This window comes from Chaetura pelagica, unplaced genomic scaffold (assembly GCF_000747805.2).
Source record: "Chaetura pelagica isolate M959 unplaced genomic scaffold, ChaPel_1.0 scaffold164, whole genome shotgun sequence".
Taxonomy (NCBI): domain Eukaryota; kingdom Metazoa; phylum Chordata; class Aves; order Apodiformes; family Apodidae; genus Chaetura; species Chaetura pelagica.
Window position 1 is genome coordinate 352,396 of NW_009952971.1, and position 25,539 is coordinate 377,934.

At 38.1% G+C, this 25,539-nt stretch overlaps 1 protein-coding gene across 1 annotated transcript in view; it reads right to left on the reverse strand.

Annotated features, from left to right (window-relative positions):
• Positions 1–25,539, reverse strand: part of GAS2 (growth arrest-specific 2) — an 87,032-nt gene that overhangs the window by 927 nt on the left and 60,566 nt on the right. The gene's annotated exons all lie outside the window — the stretch shown is intronic.

Below are 25,539 nucleotides of genomic sequence, written 5' to 3' on the forward strand. Positions count from 1 at the left end.
CCAGCTCAGTAGTGCTAATACTTGCTGCCTTTATTCCAGAAATACTGAGGCTTGACCTACGAAGGAATTTTAAGGTTGAGAGGGGTATCTACCTGCCAAATGAGGACCCCATCTCTAATCTGTATCCTCCAGATCCACACTCATTTTCTGCCTAAACTCAAATCAGATTTTTCAGCAAGTAGTAATGTAGCTTCACCATGTCTTCACCTCTGAGTTCAGTTGGCAGTTTCACTAATTTATCTCCTGTTCCCTGTGCAGAACAGGCAAATAAATACCAGTGAGGTATCATATTCTATAGAAGCCACATCATAAATCATGCATTAAAAAATGCTTTGATTAGTACATCTCAGGAAATGCTAAACATCATACAGCCATAGAGCCAGAAACTAAAAATTGGCCCTGTAAAAGGAGTGCTAGAAGATGTTTAGTGGAGTCTGGGTAATGACATTTGGATTTACAGCTGTGATGTGAATATGGGCTCCTATACATGTCCAAAACTCCTTTGAGGGCTGACACTAATTGCAGTTGAGACTTACGTGGCACATAATCTAAAAAATGTCTTAAAAAAACAAGAAAAAATCTAAATCAAACAAAATCACATATAATAAAAGGCAAAAATGTAACTCATAAAAAAAACCCCAACCAGCCCACACCCCACTTCAGCCTAAAAAGATGTTGTTTGACTTTGTTAAAGAGGGAGACAGATTCACCTGGAGTGAAGAAAGCATGGCAAGATGTACAACTCTCTAAAGTTTGTAAATTAGGGTCAGTTTATAAGGAATCAAACTCTTTCATTTGAGTAAGCAGCTGCAGATGAAATCTTGTTTGAAAGTTTCCATTCGAAAGAGTTTAATGGAAGGAAATTCTTCTTGCATTTTGCTTTTTATGTGCAACACAGTGGGAAGTCAATCCAGCTCTACAGATACTGAAAAATAAAGTTACTTCTGATCCAACCCAATGAGAGCAAACTTAAGTACTCTGAGTTTAATCAACATCTCTCAGACACTGAGATTGACTGTGCTCTTGCTCTGGGTTGTAGCCTCTGCCATAGCTACTAGACACAAGTGAGGTTTTTCTCTAGATCTGTGTATGAAAGGAAAACCAGGTTCACATCTTTGCCAATCACACTTTCTTGTCTCAAACTTTGTGTTTCAGTTTCAAGACTTCATTTTGAACTGACAATGGTATGATCATCCCTCAGTGGTATGAGACTTGAATCATGTCTCTAGTCTGGACAATATATCATGCAATAAGCAAAAGGTTTTTACATCAAGTTTGAAAATTGCAGTTCAAACAGTGACACAGCCTTGAGACAACAGAGTCTATAGAATTTTATTTAGCAGCTTTCTCCTCTTTGAATACCTAAAAAAGCATTTGAGAAATGCCCCCCAAACTTTTCACATTAAAACATTTTAAGCCCAATTTCAGCCCACTACAAGATGTGATCTGCTGTGGGAAGGAGTTAACTGACACTGAACTTCAGCTTCCACATATTGTCACAGGAGGTTCACTGTCCAAGAGCAGTGAGTATCTGGACTTTTGATTAAGAGTTAGGAATGGAAAGTTAACAAAAATAAATTTGGTTCAATCTCCCTTAGGGACTACTGTGCAGACAAATAAAACCTGCTGCTGGTATGTTATTTCCTGATGCTCAGGTTAAATGTACATCTTCTGTCTTTCCTCTTTTTTCTTTCTTTTTGGATTAATATACTAAGATAAAATGCATTGAATGCTTGACTCTGTAGAGACTGGCTTTTCCTGCATTCTAAATATAGTCACTGGTCATGCTGTGCTGTGCCACAAAAGCACCATTTTACCCCTACAGCCATATTTTGAGGTTAGCAACAGCAGCACAAACCCAGAATAATTCTGCTACCTTCAGAATTGCTCCAGGTTCACAGAAGCATAAAGGATTTCTCACCAAGGAAAGAAAAATAACAAATAAAATACCTTTATCTTATTTTGTAACTGAAAAAGCTGTTTCCTCCCCTACATACTTCAGCTGAAGATGAAGTTTTTGAGGTTTTATGATCCACCCAACTCAGCTTTTCCGTTGGATGAGAAAGAAAATGTTGGGTTCTAAGATATGACGTTTATTAGTCAGTTATGAATGTAAATAAGTTCATGACATAGATGTATTTTTTACACTGTTGACCAGCCAGTGGAAACTGAGAAAAGCCTTTCTGTAAAGTAAAATCCAACAGAAGTTTATGAATGCCATAAATCTTCATTATTTCAGTTGTGCATTAGGGCTGCATCAAGAGATAACATGAAAAATAGTCAATAACAGGTAGGTGAACTAAGTTGACACTGGATTGAACTTGGGTATCAAAGTGAAATACAGTGTGAACGGTTCTGGTTTTCACGTGAAGAAGCTGAGAGAGCTCCATGGCTTGTTAAAGAGATATTAAGGTGTATGAAAGATATTAAGGTCATGTAAATGAGCACAGTTTTAATGACTTGAAAAAAAATCTGGTTTATAGGAATTGAAAATCTGGCCCTATATTGCTATTCCTAAGATTATATTATAATTTTTTAAAAATAATATTTCAGGGGGTCAGGGGTAAGTGGGAGAAGGAATTACACACTCTGGATCTGATCCAAGCACTTCAAAAGCCAACAGAAAGAATCCTATTGACTCAAAAGGAACAGGGGCTGGGCTGTGGAAGCCAAATGCAGCAACCTAAAGGAAATCAGAGCCTGGAGTTAGTTGTGATTTTAGGCCAACTGCAGAAACAATGAAGGCTACATACTGGGGGAATATTGACTATAAAATCCAAAGGTGTTTGGCGGAATCACACAGTGCTCACACCAGTGGCTCTGCACAGAGAATTTTGCACTCCAAAAGTGAAATGTTACTGAGGTTGGGAAAGAACAACTGAATATATTTCAATTAATTTGTACTGAATATGAGCCACTTAGACTCACTGTCATTAGTAGATATAACCCTTTTTTCTCATATCTGAGCATTTAGGAGGCCTTCTTGGAGAGGTGTTGACAACCACACCATGAAATGAGCTTCTACATCAATATATTTTCACACTGACCCCAGGAAATCCCAGCGCAGCTCAGACTCACCCACATTACTGTGTCAGAGCACTACCCATAGCAAGCTGGAAGGTCTTCCCACCATCACTGCAGGCCCAATGTCCTGAGGTGAGTACACACACAGAGATGGTGCACCCAGACAGGAGACCTCTCATTTGTGGTTTTGCTGCAACCCTAACTGATGCTATTCAGGAATCATTTTGCTCCAGCTTGTCTGCACCATTGACACTGATGCCCTACCCTCCTGTCTGTAGCAAAAAAAAAAAAAAAATGTTTCTCAGATCTCAGCATTATTCACTAACCATTTAAAAATAAGGGGAGAGCAAGGTATGAAACTTAGACCCAGAACGGGACTCAGATCTGGGCTGTCAGCCTTCCCCAGTGAGTCAGTCTCTGGTCTTGTATCTAGATTATGATACTGTGAAGTAATGACAGATTGTTCCACAGGGCATTGCTTATGTGGATGTTTTCATGGAGTAGGACATCACTTTCTTACATGAGACTGTGTCTCTCTCAGCACCTTCCTAGATGTGACCTGAAGAACTGATGTTAGGAGAGAACTTGCAGCCTGGGGCCGTGTGTGGCTGACAAGTGAAGTCATCTTAGACTTTGGTGTGCGTATCTTTACAGAAGAGGATATAGTATTCTTTGGCAACTTGAGACACTTGCTTCAGAGAACAAGGCTTGTGTCATCAAGTGTCAAAATTTTTATTCCTTTCCGCAGGAAAAAAAAATAAAAATGGTAAAGCTCTAAAACCAGCAAAATTAGCCCTCAAAATCCCCAGTGATTTCAACACTCAGCAGTTACCTAGGTGGCCTCTGAAAATTCTCATATCCATGATTTCATGTGGAGCCAGGTCTAGCCTGGCAAGACTCTGAGAAAGACTCTGTGAAAGCCTGGCAACGTGTAGAGAAGCCTGTCCAGCTGGATGGCTTCACAGAAGCTTCGATATCGGTTCAACATCCCTGACAGTCACCAAAACATACCAAGGTTCACATTAACAGGTAATGCTAATAGCCCATTCAGGCTGGGGGTTGGCCAAGAAGAGGACACTCAGAGCTGAATGGGCCCTGACCATTGGTCTGGTAAAGGTCTGACCATTGGTCTGAAAAAGGGTTTGATAAAAAAGAGGGAAACTGCACAGATGTGAACAGGTGCTGGGAGTGGCTGGGCGCTGCTGGGGCAAGGCAGCAGCTGGAGTGAGGATTCTTACTTGTTCCATGGTGGTTTTGAGGAGACGTGACAAAGGCCTTCAGCAAAAGCAAAAGAGCTGCCCTGTGGATCATAGATTAGTGGTACTTAACAGTGAGTTTTGGCAACCTCATATTTCCATAATCACTGGCAGTTTCTATTTCCAGTACATGCCCGGGCAGTAAATACGGAGATCGGCTTCTAAAGACCTTCCAATGGGGAAGTGAATTTTCAGAAACTTCGAGGTAACTGTTGCTACGTGGAGTTTTTCTACTTCCTTGTGAATTCAGTGACCTAAAAACACCATCAAGAATGTGTAATAGTCTCCTGATTAATTGCTGCAAGCCACAATTACAGACATTAAAAATACCTTATCAGCAGAGATTACGCAACTTCACCTCTCGACTTCATTGTAAAACTCACAGCAAAATCAAGCACTACCATCAGATTTAAACATCAGTCAGGTCAGATTTAGATATATTCCTATTTTTAAAAGCTTACAGCCACTTCAGCATACATTTTAGAAAAGGCATTTCTGCTGCGACATACCTGCAGTTCACCCTTATGGACACAAAGGATCATGGGAGCAATTCCCAAGAGGATATGTAAGAAAACCAGCTTCCAGCTGGAAAGCTATAAAGCTTCCCTCCAACTATTCTTGTTTTGGCTTTCACTCTCCTTTTGTCATTGAATTTGTGTGTTCTCTTAATAGAGACAAGTTTGAGTCTGATAAAACAAAAAGCTTATTTTAGCCTTTTAAGAAGTCACTTATGTGCCTAAGTGCACATCTAAGGAATTCAAATTAAACCTCAATTCTGCAACTCTGAAAAGGAGCAAATTGTGTCGCCAATTCCAGATATTAAATATTCATCCACACTGAAGTAATCTGCTTACAGTTTATTAATGTGTATTTTGGCAGGGAACAACATATTTGTTCCTTCCAACCGGAATTATCCTATGATCCAATTGCAGTAAGAACAAAAATAACAACCTTTCCCCACCTGAAAAACAAGCCAAATGCACTCCTCAGTTTCCCTTGTTGTCCCTCATTAAGTCACATTTTGCCTAGTTCCCCTCTCGATATGCCATTATACAAAACTGTTTTGGATTAAGTCTACTAGTTTTAAAACTTCCAAATGATGCAACTTGTATCACTCCAGTCATTCCATATGGATTTGTTTAGGGACCTCCTCTGACTTTCTGTGTTGTCGTTCTAAAACCCCAATAAAGGAGCCTGCACTTCCCCTCTCTGCAGGCACCATGATAATGACATGAAAAATAGACAGTTTGCTGGATTAGCATCCCCCTCTCATTTCCAGTGATTTATATGGAGTAAATCGTACTAAATGAATCTCACTTAGCTGGAAAAAGCATTATAAAAAAGCTCAGCTTGAAAAAAAAAGATGTCAAGAACATACGCTAATTGCTTGTCACAATATTTCTAGCTGTGCTAGGGTTGGGTTTTATAATTAACACACTTTCTGAATTATAAAGCATGTTAATGTTATATCTTGGGTTGTATCAAACACATTAACACGTATCCACTCAGTTTATTGAAATAATCTCTTACACTATGTTGTATAAACAAAGAATGGGATGGGATGATACTTTATAAATAATTTATAAGCTTCATTGGTTCAAGTCTATAACATTGAAACAAATCAATTGCAAACATCCCTGATTTTACAGTAAACATTAACAGTGAAAAATAAACCAGAATGGAGGCATTCACCAGAATCCCTAATATCCATTTGAGCAGAATAGCCTCTATTTCTTTGTGTCAAGTGATATTTCTTGTTGAACAAGGAGCTCAGTTTTCACGTAGAACCTAATAAAGTTCCCAACCACTTCAGCAACACCACCACACTTATACTCTCTGTGTCTATTGACTCACACAAGGGGTGGGAGGAACTGAAAGAAGAATTTAAATAGGTGATACAAAAAATGCTGATACACTGAAGCCTAATAGATTTTCCAGGTGAGGCAGACATAGAGACTCACATCAATAGGGCCTTCAAAGCATATATAGACCAGGCCTTACACTAAATACAAATCAGAGGCCTCCTATAATTTATAAACTCATTTTCTCAACTTTTGTTTTAGATCAAAAGAACACGCAGATTTTGTGTACATAAATAAAAGTGGCATCTAATCATTAGCACATTCAAATACTCAAAAGGCAATTTAAACATGGGAAGTATGAAAGAGAAAATGGCAAGTGTAAGTACCTGTGCTGCTTCTTTCCAAAATTTGCCTGTCCCTTCACTCAGTCAAACAAATTCATCAAAGAGGACTATGGACTTCTCCCTCTGCATTCAGGACTTTCATTTAGGAAGTCAGCCACAGTAAAGACAGTGGTTTTTAGCTTAACTTTCTCTCATTTGAAGCTAAAAACTAGTAAATGAGGCTTTCTGCAAAACTGAGCTGAGTGCTAATTTCCATACATCCTCCCAGGCAAGGAATGTTGTTATGAGTGCTAAACACAAAAGAACATATGGTGGAACATATTATATATAGTGATGTCCTTAAGACAAACACTATCTTTCACTGCATATATGTCCAGATGCCTGATCTCTGTCTGGTGTCCAAAGGCATCATCACACAACAAGAAAGAATTTAGGGTACAATGACCTATTTTGGGTACCATTTTCCATATTCAACTCCAATCTGCTTCAGATACACACATCAGACTCGTATTAATAGTATGTGTGTGTGTGTTTCAGCAGTAAGAACGATATAAGTAATAAAGAAACAAATAAATTGGAAATGAATAAATTGAAAACTTGGCACAGAATGTAGTGAATTTGGGTAAACTGTATGTGGAGATTTTCTTCTATTTTCCTTATTCAAATCTGACCTGAAACATAATTTTGTGTGGGTTTTGTAAAATGGCTGGTGGTCTTAAAGCAGAGCACCACTGTCACATTGTAAATAATGTCTTCTCTTTGATGAAGTTAATGAAAAACTCAGAGCTGTGGCTAGTCTGAACTCAAAATTATGCTCCCAGTTTAGGCCTTTGCCAGCCTGACTAAGGAAGTTTTGGAAGCCAGAGTTGCATCTGATTTATGTTCTTCAAAACTGTGTAGTAAATGTGGCTATTACAGGTATTAAGTTGTTTGCTTGTGTTATTTATATATCCTCCCTTGCTCTCAGGGTTTTCTGTGATAATAGAAGTTGACTTCCTAAGGGTGCTTTGCATCAACATGAAAATGACAAGCTTGAAGTGGCAAAGTGTTTGAAACAAGATGAAGCATCGTTACTTTGCCACAAAACCAGAAGGCTCACTAACAATACTTACAGTATCATGCTTGCAAGCTTCAAAAAACCTAAACATTGACATTAAAATGATCCATGTGAGGTACATATGTTAACTCCTGGTCTCCTAGCAGATTAACATATGCACCAAAAGGTCTCAGAGGTAACATAATAAAATCTAATAAAAGTGAATGAGACCAGTTACACAAGATTTTCATTAAGTGACTGATCCAGCTCCTACTGAAGTCAATGGGAATTTATCCAGCTCTTCGAAATGTACTTTGGGTCATGTTTTTTTCTGAAATCTGAACCTGACCCTTTTGCTAAAATATGGTGTTGTGTTTGTTTGGTTTTTTTCTTTTCTGAAAAAGCCCCCAAAAGAAGAGTTTTTAAACTGTACCCACCATGTCCTCTGTTAATTAAATCCAGTGCTCACAAAGCAGCTCTCTCACTTTCCTTAACACCTCCCAGATATTTCTATGAAAAGATGCAGGACAACATCAACTTCTTAACTTGACTAAATCACACTCCAGAGAGCTCTTATCATTTTAGAATATGAAGTGAATGGCCTTCGCCCAGCTTAGCCTGACCAGTCCTATTGCTTGCATGTTGATTGCTGCTTTTTCTACTCTAACATTACTGTCACTTCATCAACTGTCCTTGGCAACTGCCTTCAAGTGCAAAAATGCTCCTTTCTGTGAAAAACCTTAGCAAAGGGAGGGCAGGTAGAGCTGATTTGAAATGAGAACACCCTTGTCTCTTGAGACTCAGTTTCTTTTCAAGCCTTCCTGTATTCCATTTGCAAGTTCCCACTAGAGGATCTTTGAACCTCATTTGAGATTTCCACCTCACATCTTTTCAATTTGTTTTTCTAATACTTACCCAAGTTGTTAAACTACTTTATCAGTCAAAATACTTTTTTTATGGTCCTTATGAAACACTATTATAAGATGTCACATTTTCAGCACAAGCTGTTGATGCAAGTGGAAACTGAAGACATCTGAATCCTACTTGAAGACAGAGAGGCACAAAAACTGTGTCTAGTGATTCCACTGAAATCAGACAGCTGTAGCTCCAAAACAAATGCTTCAAATATTAACATACCTTGTCAGTGTGACCTATAATAATTGGTCACCTGCTGAAGAAAGTTAAAATGCTGTAACACTGCTTAAGTGACATGTAACTCATTTGTTTTATATTGCCCCTAACAGGAAAACAAATGGAAATTGTATAAACCTTTAAAAATCTGGTGACAGGGCAGACAAGTACATCAAGTCTCTGTGTTTCACCCTTACATAGAGTTAAATCCTGGTCCTCTGTTATTTTTCACATGGAAGGCAAATATTTCTCACCAATCATCACAGCAATATGATTAGATTTAGTCACAGCTCAGCAGACTAGCATGGACTTAGGTTAACAACCCAGTAGAAAGGGGAAGAAGTCTATAAACTGTTCCTAGAACTTCCCCCTAGCTGAGGTACATCTGCAGGAAAGTTGAGATGGCTTCTTAGTTACATCCTGGTTTATAACAGACAGCTGCTCAAAGTGGGCAGTTTATAAAGGCCCAAAAGAAGCCAGGAAACATATATTTGAACATGAAGACACAGGGTGTCTAAGAAGGCAGAATGAATAGGATGCTAGATGATTAAAGCCTCACACAACCCAAGGGAAATAACAGAGGATAACTAGCACAGTGACCTCCACATAAACCAGTATGAGAACAGGTATGTTTATGTTGGCACCAGGCAGGATGTGCCAGAAGATTTTCCCATTTGATATTTCAGCAGAAGATCCTACCAGAACAGCAGCACATGGCCTCCCAAAATGGGCAGGAGCAACTGCTGGAAACAATGCTCCTGTAAACCCAATCTAACAGCACACACTGGTAACAATGAAGCTCAGCAACTGTGGATTTATCAGAAGTACAGCAACAGCAGGGAGCTGACAGAATGGGGAAGTAGAAATCAGGGTGTCCCAGGATGTGGGGATGAGGGAGATGGTAACACATGGATGACCCAGAAACACCCACTGAAACATTAGAGACAGAAGTCTTTTGAGCCCAGGGGAAAGCAAGTTTCTTTTTAGCAGGCCTCTAACAGTGAGCAGGAATCAAGCAGTACACTGAGACTCGGAATTGATGTAAGACATGGAATATTGAAGGATGGAGAGAGAGATTTCAGGGTAACCAACAGTAATTACTAAAACTACTGAAAGAAATTATAGACTCAAAGGGCAAACTGGAAGTGTGACTAACCAACATTATCCTGTTAATTATGAGACCTAGCACAGAGATGATTTTTAGCTGACACTCAATCATCTGAAGTGACAGTAGAGATTGAAACTATGAAGCAATGACCAGTAGAATTGCACAGGACACCTGACATCAGAACCTGAGACACATACATAGACACATATGAAAGGTAGTGTCAGGGGAACTGAGAATTTTATAAGGATGAGGCAGGAAAGAAGAAAGGTCCGTTTGCACAGTAAAGTGAATGGAAAGATCTCAATAAGCCTGAGGAACCATCAGTTGATTAGTGAAGAGGTCCCAGCTTGAGGAGCAGCATTCCCACAGCCATTCTGCTACTAAAGATACTCAGAACCCATGAGATAACATCTTGCCTTCTGCAAAAAAATAATCAAGCAAGGAAACTGGAATATTTCCCCTATCACCTTGTGAAAACACAGCCTCCTCCCTCTATTTATTCCTGGCAAGAGATGAAGTGAGTATGTTTGTGCTTCATATAAAGGCATAAAACACTGATGTACAGGAGTTTAGCCACTTTTCAAATACCTGAAGAGAAGCAAGGACTTGCCTTCAAGGGTGAAACCACAGCCATAAAAATCCAGCATGGCAGAGACACCTTAAGGTGAACATCCTATTGATCTCTGGAGGGTTTGGGAAAGGCAAAGTTGCATAAAACATTTTTACAACTGGACAGCACTGGGAGGTGTCAAATTAAAGTATTGTCTGTAGCACAAATGTTGTACTTAATGAACCTATACTCTCTATTTTCAGAATATAGCAGACTGATTGAAATAAATACTCAAAATATTCCTGCCTAACTGAAATCAGGATACATCTTGGGATGTGTACTGGTATAAATAACATGAGAGTTTGGACATTTGGGATTCTCACTCTTGATTAAACTTTCCCCCAAACCTTAATTTAATTTCTGTCTGACACAATTTTATGGAATTTGGGAATATGACATGTCTGGTGTCTAATTAACACTAGGCCTTGGTCGCTGTTTGCAAAAACCATCCTGAGTAGGCGAGTACTTTGTGTGTGAGAAATGACTCAGATGCAGACAGAAGTAAACACACTTGTTTATTCATTATGAGACAAGAGAATTTCTGACAAGTGGAGGCTTTTGTTTTTTGGACAAGGAAGAATATTGTCAAGGAAAATTAATTAAGATGTAGTAGTCATGTTCAGAATGGCATTTGTAGGTAAAGGGACTGTGCATTTCCAAGCATTTTGGGTGAGACCTTGTACCTGGCTGATGAAGAGGGCAATGAGGGTGACAGTTTCTTGTTGCTTCCTCTCCAGATATTTATGTAGGGGGCAGCCACAAAGCAGAGCTATTCCCTATCAGCTGAAATGTGGGATATTTAAGGGAAATCTAGTTGTTTCTAGCTACAGCACTGACTCATAAGAAATATTTTATGCACTGCTCAGCAGAAGAGATGATATGGTAAACAGATTAAATACAGAAAAAGAAATCAGGGAGAGTTTATGAGGTTAAGTGAAAGGGAAAGCATAAACTGGCAAATTATGTCTCTGGATAGACACATGGAAAACCAGATGTACTAAGATCAAATAATAGAGGGAGGGAACACTGTCTTTCAGAAAGAAACATTTCAAAAAATAAGATTGCCAAAATAAATTTGAGTGCTTAAAAAGAAGAAAAAGGCTTTACTCTTACCTTTGAATAAAATACAAAACCTCTTTTATCCTAATTGTAGGTTGTTAATATTTATATTAGCATTTTGAATCTTAGGAACTCTCTGTCTCTCAAAAAAAAAAAAAAAAAAAAAAGAAAGCTAAAGGGACAATTCTGTCTCACTTTCTAAAGTTAAATAAGTTGTCACTCCTCAAGGAATACCACTGAAATCATATGTTTGAGCAGCAAGGTACTACTCAGAATGAGTTAGAGAAGCAAAACCTAATGAGAAATAAAATGAGCTCCACTTATAAACACTGCACAAATTTAAAACAGAAACCTAAGTATAAAAGGATTATTTTTTTTTAACCCAGGCTATTAAGAATATTCAGTAATTTATAGAGTATATTCATGCACAGAGTGATCATCCATTTAGATTTTGCCACTGAATTCAGAGAATCTAGGATTTCACCATGCAAATGTGCATGGGTTGCATGTGAATATGCTCGTGTTGCAGCATTGCAGAGGTACATGAAAATGTTCTTTTGAACCCTGAAGTGCCATCTGTTTTCTAGCTATTTTCTCAAGATTCATTCTCTCTCCTAATTTCCTGAATTTCCCTCCTTCCCTCAAAACAGGGAAATTAAAGATTTCCAGCAGCTAAATGAAAAAAACCCAACAACAACAAACCACCTGCATCTACAGAATTCTTCTCACTGCCTGCCTGTGGAAGTGATGTGCGTGTAAGAAGTGACAAAGACATGTTGTAACTCTAGCAGAGATTGATCTGACTTACCACATTCATCCAACTGCAGCAACCTCTATCTTTTCCTAACTCTGCCTGGATTTTTTCTTTTTTACATTCCAAACTGCTTTAAACAGCTAGTTGCAAGGGTATGCAAGATTAATGCAGAAGCTGGAGTTAAAATGCTTAATGTGCTTTTTTCATTGTGCATCCATATCCTCAGGGATGCCAGCACAGCAGAACCAGCAGTTAACTTTCCTACAGTTGTGATCTCTGCAGTATTTGCCACAAAATGGCTGTACCATACCCTAGGTACAAAAAAGCAACCAAGCTGGTGGTTTCTCACAAGAGCAGAGGAAAAAGAAGGGAAATTTCATTATTAGCAGTCATTCATTCCACTTAAAGCATATGACAATCATGCGTGTTGTGGAGACTGGAAAAAGTCCTTGAGCAGAAAAACATTTGAGCAAAGTAGCTGAAAATACTTTTGCTGAAACAAAGCTTTCAGTGTCTGTAGTTCTATTTTTCCTATCACACAGAGACACTGAGATAAAGTGTTCATGAGCACAAATTGCTCAGAGCCAGAAGGTGAAATCTCTTACCCTTTCTCAGACAATGAGAGCTGGAACTGCATTTCACATAGACTTTGACTCACTGGTGGCTGTTTTAAACCACCAGCATCTAAAGGCAGTTCCCATGGCTCTCCATAATTCTGTTCCTCTCATCTCTCTCCTGCTTGCATGTCTGGATTTTCTTCTAGTTGAAACCATGTCGTGTTGAAAAATAATATGCCCATCTTTTGCCTCCTATTGAAATAAAGATGCTACCAGTTCCCTTAATGGCAAAAATCATGACCCCAATTTTTTTAAAATTATGCTTAAGGTATTTTATTTCACCCACCATTAAAAATTAATTTCAGTTTATATAGTATGGCAACATCCTCAAGATGGCTGTTAGTATTTTATTTTAATCTGTTAAGTCTAAAGTTGTAATATTTTTAAGAATAAACCCCACAAGCAAACTCTGACATTAAAGCATAACCCCAGCAACTGGTGCTTTTAAACATCTTTCCTTAGCTGACATTCTGAGCTTCTACAGACCTCAGATCCAAGAGACAGGATGGATCAAGAACTAGGTGCATGATTGGACATTGTTCCAGTTTGTATAACTGACCTTCTCAATGACCTTGGGAACTTAATTCCATGAAAACACTTTTTTTCTTTCACTACCCTTCCACTTACTTTGTCTCTCAGATTACCTGAAAAACTAAACAGCACCAGCTTTCAGTATTTGTTCTTACATCTAACATGAGAGACCTGATCTTCTTTAGATCCTACAGACAACACTGCAGAATAAAACCAGAACATATAACATTAGTATAGTTATAAACAGAACTACCCGATCTCCTTATACTGCAAACCAAAGATTTACAAAAACATCACGACTCCATTAAACCTTTAAACAAACAGATATAAAACAGGATAATTTATTAAGAATTCCCAAATTTCAGTATTTTTTACAATTGGCTCTAGTTCTAACCATTTTACTTTCATCCCCTTTTTAAGTGAAACTGCTACTTTTCACAGCTGTGCATCCCATGCTACAGATATAACATTGCTTAAAATAGAAAATGCTGTTGCCTGGAGTAGCAAAAAGCCACACACAAGATGAAGTCACTTTTAGGACAGTGTAATATCTTAGTGAGTCAGAAGATCAAAAATCTAGTCAGCAATGGGAAGGTATGATAGGATCAGCTATCACTTACAAGAAGAAAACACGATAACAAAGTATGGGACGGTGCTCATCTCTTCATTAATGAGTCTTTCAAGGGCATCACTCTTAACGTGTTTCTGAGAGATAAATAAAAATGGCAAGGCTAGAGTCATCAGAGAACAGTTCAGTTGTGCTGTTTGTGCACGGCCAGTGCACAAAAACCCCAACAAAACAAAGCAACACATCAGGGTTGCAATTATAAAGCAAATCACAAGGAGGCAGACAAACACCACAATCACTGAAATAGATGAGAAAAGGAACAAAAATGGATATCCAGGACAAGTGAAGAACTCACAAAGGAGACATGGAACTTTTTCACATGCCTGTGTAATGAAAACTAACAGAAATGAAAAATTTCCAGGCACCTTAACAGATTACAAGTAACTGAATGCCATTATTCTGTGTTTGCAGTTTGACCTTTGTGAAGATCTAAAAAATATTTGACACTGTCAAGGCCTTCTGCATTGATCAGCACAAGCACTGCCTTGGGCTTAGATAATTTACAGAGGTCTATGAGCTCATTTGGTATTAGAACCTTCCTCATTTGGTTTGATGCTATCAAGTAAGCAAAAAGGAAAACAATAGCCTGGGTGTCTAATAAAATGAGGCCTGCACAGTAGCAAGATTCCATACGTCTTAGCTGTGAGGAAGAGACCACGAAGACTGTGTGCTCCTGGGATGGAACAGAAGATACAAAGACAGGCTGAGAGAGTTGGGGCTGTTCAGCCTGGAGAAGAAAAAGCTCCAGGGAGACCTTAGAGCACCTTCCACTACCTGAAGGGGCTACAGGAAAGCTGGGGAGGGGCTTTTCACCAGAGAGGGCAGTGATAGGACAAGGGGTAATGGTTTTAAACTGGAAGGGGAGATTTAAGTTAGACAACAGGAAGAAATTCCTCACCATGAGCGTAGTAGGGTGCTGGAATAGGTTGCCCAGGAAGGTTGTTGCTGCCCCATCCCTGGAGGTGTTGAGGGGCAGGTCGGATGAGGCTTGTGCAGCCTCGTCTAGTGGGAGGTGTCTCTGCTCATAGCAGGAGGTTGGAACCTGTTAATCTTTAAGGTCCCTTCCAACCTTAACCGTTCTAGGATTCTATATCATTTCTGTTTGATCACTGGAAACAGAAGAAAATCTTGTCTCTGAGTTTTAGCCAGAACACAGAGCTGCTGTTTTGAACATGGATACATGAAGGGGCAGCCATGTCCCTGTTTTCAATTTTCATTCAGGCTCATCTTTAGTTTGAAGGGATTTTAGAAAAATATTATTTCTCTCTTCCTGTATCCACAGATTTATTTCCACAAGCTGAAATATGTCACAAGTAATAACCACCATGGAAAAAATGTTACACTGAACCTGAAGCTGATGGCAACAGCTCTTGCTGTTTGTCTGGGCTTAGATATCCACCATGACAAGCTAGCTGCTGTACCAAGGGAAGATCTCTCAACCATCATGGGCACTGCTGCATCTAGCAGCATCTCCGTGCTTTAATCTGTTCTAGATGGAGATGATACTGCCTTTGGAATTTTCATATGAAGTTACTTCATTACATCTTTTTCCAGGAAAGCAACAAGAGCACTCAAACAAAAAACCTTACAGAGCACTCCTCAATGCAAGCTCCAACAAAATAATGCAAATAAATTTGGATTTTTCTGGACATTTTCAGAATAACCTTCTCATTTTCAGGTGAAAAAATTGCCTCGAATATTTTGATGAAAAGTTCAATCATGTCTTTATTACTCAGAATTTTTACTTCTTCATGGCATTACTTTCTGGACTAGCAGAGTGCTGGGGTGTCTGATCCAACCCATAGGAGTAAATAATACACAATGACTATCATATAATTTCATTTCCTAAAATTAATGAAAGACATGTAGGTTTAATTGTAAGTTCTAAGACATGTTTTTCACATGACCTTCTGCAAGTAAATGTACTGTAATTTTATACTTCTATATAAAATATATATATATACTATAAATCTATACTATATGATTTTGTATGTCTCTAAGCTGGGCATATCAAGACTTATTTTTTCAATTTCTCTGTGTAGTGGCTTTTTTGCTTTTTAAAGGTATATACATAAAACATCACTATCAGAAAGTATAGTTTCCAATAACTGATGAAAACCAGTCAGAGAGCAGCTATGGCCGAAATTAAAAGCAGTTTTTAAGACTAACAGATGCATTATCATGACTCCTCACTGAATGCTTGCAGACAAAATTGGTCTGTTCTTATAATTACATAGCTGCCTACACGTGGCTGAAGATGTAGCAATTATAGAGCAGAACTTCAATGTGCACTGAGCCCCATCTCACAGTGACTTCACCTTCTTTAAAAAAAAATAAAAATAGAAAAAAGAATCAAAAGAACACACATGAGGAAACAACAGCAACACAGTGCCTTGCAATGATGATAGTTATGAAGTCTAATTAAAGGGAGAAATCTAAAACTGGGGAAGCCCCAGCCATGTGGCTACATTGGCCTGGGGAGACCATGTGCCAAAACCCAAAACAATTGTGAGATACTTACAATCCATTTATTCCTCTGCCAAAGAACTAATGTTCTTTTAAAAAGCTTTTAAAAGCAATACAATATACCAGCCAGACATAAAGCCATTAGTCCTTGGTTGCTTAGTGATCCTAGAATAGAGTTGTAAAGAAATTCATTTGGTCTTTAGTCTGACTAATTCAAAAGGTTACATGTTATTGTCTAGTCTTATCATTAAATATATTTAACAATATGGTATGCTAGAAGGAAACTACTCCTTTATACTATTCACCATTAAAATATGGCTACATTGGGAATATTGCTTACAAAGTCTCTTCTAATGGCATCAGGAATTAGTAAACACTACTTAGGTATTTATGATGTTTAAGGGTGGATTACATTTCAGTAATTTAATTCATCCATTTTTCCTCCATCTTTCATCTACAGGATGTTTTTTCCTTCACTTTCCACAATCCACAAGCTTTAGGGAACTCTGCTATCTGCATGATAGGTGAGAGAAAATTAAAAAATGCCAAAGAAGGTAAAGAGAAAGGAACAAGTACAGGAATGGAGAAGGATGTAAGCCTTATCCTTTCAGGTGTCCCATGGCAATCCAGTACTTCAAAATGGCAAAGAAGAGAAAACAGGGAACTGTTCTCACCCTAGACTCCTAGCTCTCTGTTTTTCTGAAGCCAGAATATTCCTCAGTTAGGTACAATATGATTTTAGTACCAGTGCAGTAGGGACTATTGCTTAACATTTACCTTCAGGTGAAAGATGGCATGTGAACACTTGTGGAGTAGCTGGCATGCTGATAACTCACACCCTAAAAGTAACTTGGTTGATTCTATGATTCTGTAATTTGCTCAAAAATGTAAGTAGCATAATATAGCTCTACAGAAATGTCAATTAATGCCCAATATCCTGAAACTAATCTTCCAGTCTGACTGTCTTCCAAAAAGTTCTGGATCATGGAGTGAAGACTTGGCCTCCGACTCCTTCCCCCATGGAGGAGCTGTAATCCCATCTCCTCCCACTCAAGCTCTCTCCAGTAGAAATGTTTCCACCACTCCAGACTCCACCTCCTCCCTCAATGAGTTGCAGGAGTGCACTACATTGCATTTGGCACCTTACAAACTCACTACTCATCCTAAGCAGTAAGGAACTCTGACCTCCAGACCACTACTCCTGCTTCACCTGGGGTATATCATGTACATAAAGAAGGGTACATGGTCACAAGGACAAATAATGGACAGAATAGTTAAGAAAAGAAAAAGAATACTTTTGCCATATTTATACAGTTCCACCTCTACAGCTCCATTCAACTAGATGTCCTTTTCCTCTTAGATTCATAAACCCTGTAGGCAGAGCATGGTGAGGTAAAACACATGAGCTGACCAATGTTTAAGATTAAAAGTCATGATATGCATGTCTATATTTATATATATTCTTATTTGTCATGTATTTGGGGCACAGATAGTAGTTAACAATTAATATTTAACTATTATTAATTATACTGAATATAAGAATATTTGTACACTCATTCTAACAGCTATTTTGATTAATCTGAGTCCAGGTTTACATGGGCTTTTTTTACTTGTACAGCAGTTGTCCTTGAAAATGCATAATTTGTATATTTTATTTCACTCTTTTTTCACAGTATCCCTCCATCTCAGTCCTGAGTGTTAGCAAGTCTCTGTAATTGTCCCATGAATTCACTCAAATGTCAATTCACCAGAAAATGTGACCCTTCTCTCTTCTACCAACACTGTGTTCTCAGTGTTGTCAAATTCCAGCTCAATTTGGTTTTTCATATGTAGCAGAGTGTAAATACAAACAATAATTTAATGTAAATTGGAATTAAATAACACAGTAAGATTTGCTTTCCACAGAGTTATATATGAACAGTTCAGGGCAACACCAAAATTATGAAAACAGTCACAGATGTCCTGAAATAAGATGCTTGGAAACTGCCTCCTGCCTCCATCCTCTGTTTTTTAAATCAACTGAGCTACATGAATAACCAAGAAAATTACATTTGGAAAGTATCTAGAGACAGATTACTTTATCAGATCTTGCTTGAATTAAGACTAGAAAGTATTCTTTTAAATTAACAGGCCTGACATAAACTTATTTAACTCCATGGGTTTCATTAAAATGTCTTTTAATTTACACTGGAGTAATGAGGGGGGAATGAAGGTAGCATAATTTCAACAATGTTTATACTTCGGCTTAATTTCCTTTAAAGAGTACAAAGCATCCTCTCAAAGTTTTCAAAATTATGTCAGTGTGAGCCTATGGGGTATGATGTTACAGTGTTGGAATGAAATTATGTCACTGCAAATCTATGAAAGCAACATTGTAAGTATTGAACCAAAGTGATACTAACGTGTTAAAAAATTGTGAAAACAATCTGAATGGAATAAAGACCTTTGAATAAAATTAAGATATTACAGACCAGAAATTATTTAGCTGAGACTGCAATCATCAGTCTTGACTATAGATCCAAACATGTAGATATTTGACTAATAGAGCCAAATCCAGTCAAGTGCAATCTGTAGCATATTACCTAAATCTAAATCCACCATAGTTCAAGTGACTGCAGCTTGCTGGAAGTTTTGGGCCAAATTAGTTCAGAATATAAAGAATACTGGAAATTATATACCAGGTGCAACGACTGGAGAAGAGTGCAAATGATTGGAGAATTTAAAATAGCACATTAAGTGAACCAAATTTACTCCCAATACAATGTGAAGGCAGGAAATCCACATCTGGCACCATCCCAGCTTCTGAAAACAGCCATCTGAATGCAAATCAGAAGTGATTTAATTGCACTGATGAGGCTAACATAAGCAGAAATGAATATATGATGGCATGGCTGCATGATATTTTGCTATTACCAACTTTTCTTCATCTCTTTTCCTTTCTTTCTGCTATCAGATTAGCACTTCTAGTCATCTTGAATCAAATTTCCAATGCATTTGAACCCAGAATGGATTTACTCAGGGCCATAGAGAAACAAAAGAATCTGCATTTCAACTTTAAAAAAAATGTATGAGTTTTACATATTCAAGTGAACTATTTCATTTCACCCACTGAAGTACTTTGTCACAGTCATTATACCCATTTTTGGACCTCCTTACCAGCACCCCATATACAGACTTCTACTGTTACTCCATCAATACTGAACACAACTGAACATACGAATTACAGAGATTTCAATTCTCAGAAGCATGAACAAATCTTTCTAATGTTCTCAACTGTATATGTATGAATCACCTGAACTTTAGCCCAAAGTGAAATTCAGCTGAAATCACAATCTCATCTAGTTTAATGTGTAATGTTGATTTGTTAATTACTTTGACACAAGACAATACATTGTACATGGACATGAAACTGCCAAGATTTACCAGCTTGGTAAGAGAAAATACTGATGTTTTTGTTCTCCTCGGCCTTACTTTGACAGCACATCTGATATTAACTTTGTGCCTAATCCTCACTTTTCCATGGGATAGATCCAGGAAGAAACATGGTAATACCATCAGTTTTGTTCTGCAGATTCCAAGTTTATCTTTGAAATGTGTTCCAGGACAGTTTACTGTACTTTCATGACACCCGTGAGTAGCTGACCAAATGCCAAGCCCTGAAATCCACTGAACTGCTGTGAGTGCTACCAAAAAAAAAGCCACTTCCTTGGTGTGGAAGTTAAGAGAAAGAACTGATGGGGTCAGGGAGAAAAGGAATCAGACTTGATGTACAGATTTTTCACATAGTGCCCTTTTTCTTTGGGATATTTAATAATTTTAGAACTCGGATAGCTCTCTTGACACAGGAATGAATTATTTAAAGTTAGTATTAGTAATTTAGTTTAGTTTTGATAGCTGCCAGCTGTAACCTGACAGCACTTAGGTTTAGTCACATGGAAATCCCCTGTTGTATATATTCTAGTATGTTGGATCTCTTTGCACTCATCAGTTTTATATCTTTCCGCAAATACCAGAAGAAAGATCTTTTTAGGTTCTGGCAAAGATCTTGGAATGGGAAAACATGCAAGTTGCCAAAAAGGCACTGATTACTGTAACAGAGTAGCCTGAAGTTTCTATCCTTTTCCTTTTAATATGTAAACTTGTTTCTGATTTAGAACTGACTCCCCTGGCAAAGGTGTTTGCCTCAGTGCTAGTTTGTGTATAGTTAGACTGTATGTGACTGTTGTCCCCAAGTACACAAAGCAGTTCTCACTTACTCAGAAGCACAAATAAAATTTATACCATTTAATCCTACATTGCAGGAGATAGAGCAGGTAAACACAATAGGGACAGAAACCAGTGCTTGTACTGCATGTCTGTTTTTAACCGTGATTTCAATAGCAGAGACTATGGAAAACTCCTTAAAAAAAAAAAAATCTAACAAAAAGAAGAGCTACCTTTAGACAAACTCAGTTTGCTTCATCCTTAGACTTCACTTCCTTCAGAGAAGTGTTTTTTGCTTACTCTCAGATAATAGATTTTTCTTTTATAATGCTCCAATATGGAATTTAATGACTGTTTATATGATGACCTTGCACAATGATGACATCTATTTGTGTAACTGTGGGAGGGGGAGGTTCAGGGTTGCTTTTTCCTTTTTTTGCCTTTTTTTTTTTTACTTTAAGGTGAGCAGGGGATGCTCCAGTAAAGCCTGAAAAAGCAATGGAAATGTTCTTAGCTGAAACGCTTTCTCAAATATTCTCTCATTCATTGCCGCTACATCTGAACTGTGGAGTAGAAAGCACTTCCCGTGTTCCATGCCTGTATGGTGTGTCCTGGCCATGTCTTAGTCCATGAGAAAGCAAAAGTTTGTTGGGTTTTTTTTTAGCTTTATCTCTCCTCTAACTTTCAGGTTTCTACAGAGAAGCCACAACAGCTCTAGCTGCATACTCAATCTGGGCTTTTGAGAAACCCTGTGTGTCCAAAATTACACCTACTCCATAAACTAAACATAGTCAGTGCTGATTAGAAGGAACTACTGCTGCAGTTCCTGAAAACCTTAGTAACAGCTCTGTTAAATTCCTCAAAATTCTATTAAAACCCTTATTATGATCCCTCAGTCCATCCACAGTGAATAAATCATTTATAAAAAACCTCTAAGCACGAACCATTACAATTCTGAACTTCTTGAATTCACATACTGAGATTCTAAAATGTGACACATTACAATTCACCAGCAAAATTGAATGAGTTCAACCTTTCAAATGAGATGCTAAAGGCTAAAGTCTTCATACCCAGAGTCCTGCAAAGAAATCCCTTACACCTGCATTACAAGTTAGACAATGTTACTAGGCCAGGTCTGCTTGAAAGCAGATCATGGTGGCATGTATTTTATGAAAAAAATCAGGTCTTACTTCAAGGGTACTGTTTGAGAAATCAGTTTCCCAAGTGGCACTGGGGAAGATTAATTTCTACTGAACTCGTGTGCACTGGTCTTTGTCTTCACAGTGTCTCTCACCAAATGCTGTTTTAATTAATTCTATTCACTTTATTATGTTCTGAAAAACAGCATGACTAGATTAGGATGTGGCATACAGACATCAATATTTCCCATTCAGGGCTGAACCAGAGGAGATTTAATCAACATTCCCTTCTTAAATTTGCAATATTTAAAGGGCACAGTTCTCCCTTTTAATTCATCCTGTGTGTCTAAAAAACACATAGAAATATATAATCCAAAATGGCACGAAAAGCAGATTGAGTGTCACTGTCCTTGAATATTGGAAAATATTTAATAAGGCACATTGCAGTGAAGAGAAAATAAATAAATAAATTCAAACATGCCATTTCACAGTCTGTCCTTCAAGGTGGGGATCTGGCAGGGCCAGAGCGCACCAAGAGCAGGGAGCTACACTCAGGTCTGCCAATGCATTTAGGTGACCAGCTTATTTGTAGAAGGTCAGCTAGCCTCAACTTCCTTAAAGCCATAGGCATTTTGTGGAGCAGCCAGAGCAGTGAGCATGCCTTTAGGATAGGTCAAGAGCTATTTCTCAGAAGGAAAATATCCAAGCTAAAGAGAGATTGGGGAAATAACTAGAAATCAATGGTAAACACTGGAGAAGGAGTGGTGAATTTCAAGCACCAAGAAAAGACAGGAGAGAATTTATAGATTTGAACTGAATTGTCTTCTCATCCTTATCTTACACAGTTCTCAACTGGCCCTACAGTTTGCTACCACCAAAGTTCAGCATTGAATGGAAACACAGAACCACCCAGCTGACAAAGGAGTTACACCTGGGAGCACCTGTGAGGGGTGCACTTGCTAAGTGAAGCTGCAGTATGACATACAATTCCAGATCAGTATAAGCCTTATGCTTTTATCTGAACTGCAGTCACTGTTCAGCAAATCAAGCTACCAGCTGGGTACTACGACTCTTTGATGTATTTTGAGCTGACATTTTAATTAGAGGACTATGATTTAATTGACAAAAGTGTGGCATGTGTTTGTACACACCCATGTGTAGGTGTGTAAACACACCCCCACACACACACACATAAAATACACAAATCACATTGTAGTCAGGTAACTTGCTGTATAAAGCAGATTAATCCCTAAATGCAAACATCTGTATTGGGTGGTAGGTCAACTGGTTCATAAAATATTTTCATAATACTCTTTTCCACTTCTGTATTATGACTAAAGCCAGAGAATCTTGTGTTGTAAAAGAAAGCTTTTTCGGGCAAGAGGAACTATTTAGCTTTCAATCTAAAAAGGCTTGGCCTTCAAAGCAGTTTTTATCATTAGGTTAATCTTGAAAGGGGAAACTAATTGTTAGAATAGAACTGTTGGTTTTAACTTCCTACATGGTCACAGACAACCCCAAACCCAAGACAAAGCTACAGATCTTCCCCTCAGACTAGCACCACTAAGGCTAAGCATCAGCAGTAAAAAATTCTTCTACTACTTTCTGCTCAAAATATCTTCTCATCAGCTACTATGAATTTTTAACAGCCAAGAAACATGAATGAATTCCTCTTGTGAAGACGACAATGTAAAAATGTAATGATTTCTCTTTTCACGTCAACATCAACTCTCATCATCACTATAGTCTTATTTTTTGTGTAGGACTCTGTACTTCACTGTTAGCAAAATGGGGATATTATGTAACAATTCCTGAGTGGCAATTTATTAACATCCCCTAGAATCTGCAAAAAATTACTTGATGGCTCTGAGCCAAATGCAGCCAGACTCTTGGCTTGACAGGATAATTCATTGACCAACATTTTAGACAGATACAGACACATTGCCAGACCTGTATTAAACACTTGATCTCCACATCTCCTAAAGCAGAGATTTCACACCACAGGCACCACATTACACAATATAAAGCTTCCAGTTTGAAGGCATCTCACCTGGCTTAACCCTCAGGCCAGCTTTTTGGGCAAAATCGGTACCGTAGTAAAGACAGAGGAGTTTGAAAAAGCAGTATCACAAGCCTAGTCAATATGTTAAGGACATTTTGCAAAGCTTTTCACTAGCTGAAAGGGATCTGGATACTCAACACATTTTAAAAAAGGTCTTTTCCCTACTGCTCTACACATGCTCAGGTTCTCCTAAATCCACTGGCAGCTTACTTGTCCTTTCTAGCCTTTTTTTGTACTGATGGGATTTTCCAATGTAGGGCTAGGTCAAAGCTAATAAATATCTGACAAAAAAAATCCCAAATAAATAAACAAAATACCTCACTTTTCTATCACTTTTCTTAAGCTGGAAAATGTGTTTCAAAAATGAGGCCAGTAAGAGAGTGACCCCAAGCAAATTGGTTACAGGATGCCTGAATCTGTAAGATAATGAAACACAATCATCAATGCACGCAGATCAGGCTTTCCTTGACTCCTTCAAAATCAGGGCTTCTGCTCAGAGTTGTCTTAGGTGGGACATTCTATAGCATTTTTTTTTGCAAACACTACATTTAATTTAAACCAAAAAAATCCCCTCCACTCTACCAAAGCAGAGTAAAGAGGAGGGAGACTTGAGAACAATGTGCACTTTCAGCACGAAAGTGCCATGATATCATTCTTTGGCTTGCTAATGTATACACTTGGAGAGACTGGGGTGGGAAGGAAGGAATGAAACAGAAACAGGCTTCTTTGTACCCTTATGAAACACCAAATGACTCCTTCTCCCTCTTGCCCCTCAGTAAATCACAGGGAAGTAGTTGAGTAATGTGAACCAAGAAATTAGCACAAACAGCAAAGTCATTTCTGAAAACCTGGTTTAACTAAAATGACAGACTGTCATTTCACCTGATTTATGTCACTCTGGTTAGAAGGTTTTCCACAGAATTTTGAAGCCCACTGAAATTCTAGACTAGTTTCCATTTGGGGGCTGCTGGGGAGGAGCACAGATGAGGAAGAAACCAGTTCCTTTACATGAAGCACAGGTATAACACATGTAAAACTTTGAACCACAAACCCACTTTTGTATTTAGAAATTATTTGACATTGTTACATCATCCTTCAAATGAGACAGGAATTTATTATTTATAACTTGACAAACAGTTATAAACACATTTCCTTATGAATAAATAATTACTCCTAACTTCCCAGGAATGTTATTGTATTTAAGATGGTCACATGTCTAAGATGACATGAGAAAAGCCAGATTGTCAAAGGCTCTAGATAGCAAATCCAGCTGAAGAAGCAGCTCCTTTCCTTCTGCTGCGTTGTAGATTTTAAAAGATCTGCATGCAAATTAGAAAACTAGTTTATGTTATTTCAGCATTGCTTACAAAAGCAACCACAACCTAATTCCTAACAGTGAACAGCATGCTTAGGGCAGAGATTCTGGCTCTCTTTCAACTTATAAAAAGTGCAAATTGCATCTAATTAGGTAGACAAAAGGCCTATTTTATTTTACTGAAAAACCTAAAATTATCTAATCAGTTCTGATTTCAGCATGTATTTATCTAAAAAGAGGGTTTATAACAATTAAAGCATTTCAGCATCTGTTGCCATGATTGAAATACTGACTTAATAATATACTACAATTCCAGTGATCTGAAATGGTGGGGTTTTGGGGATTCTGGAGTTTCTAAGCCTAAAGGTAAATCCATTTATGGCAAGCTGAAAACAAAGCATGACAACACACCAAAAGCACTCTGAATCAACTGATGCTGATTTATGACTTGAGG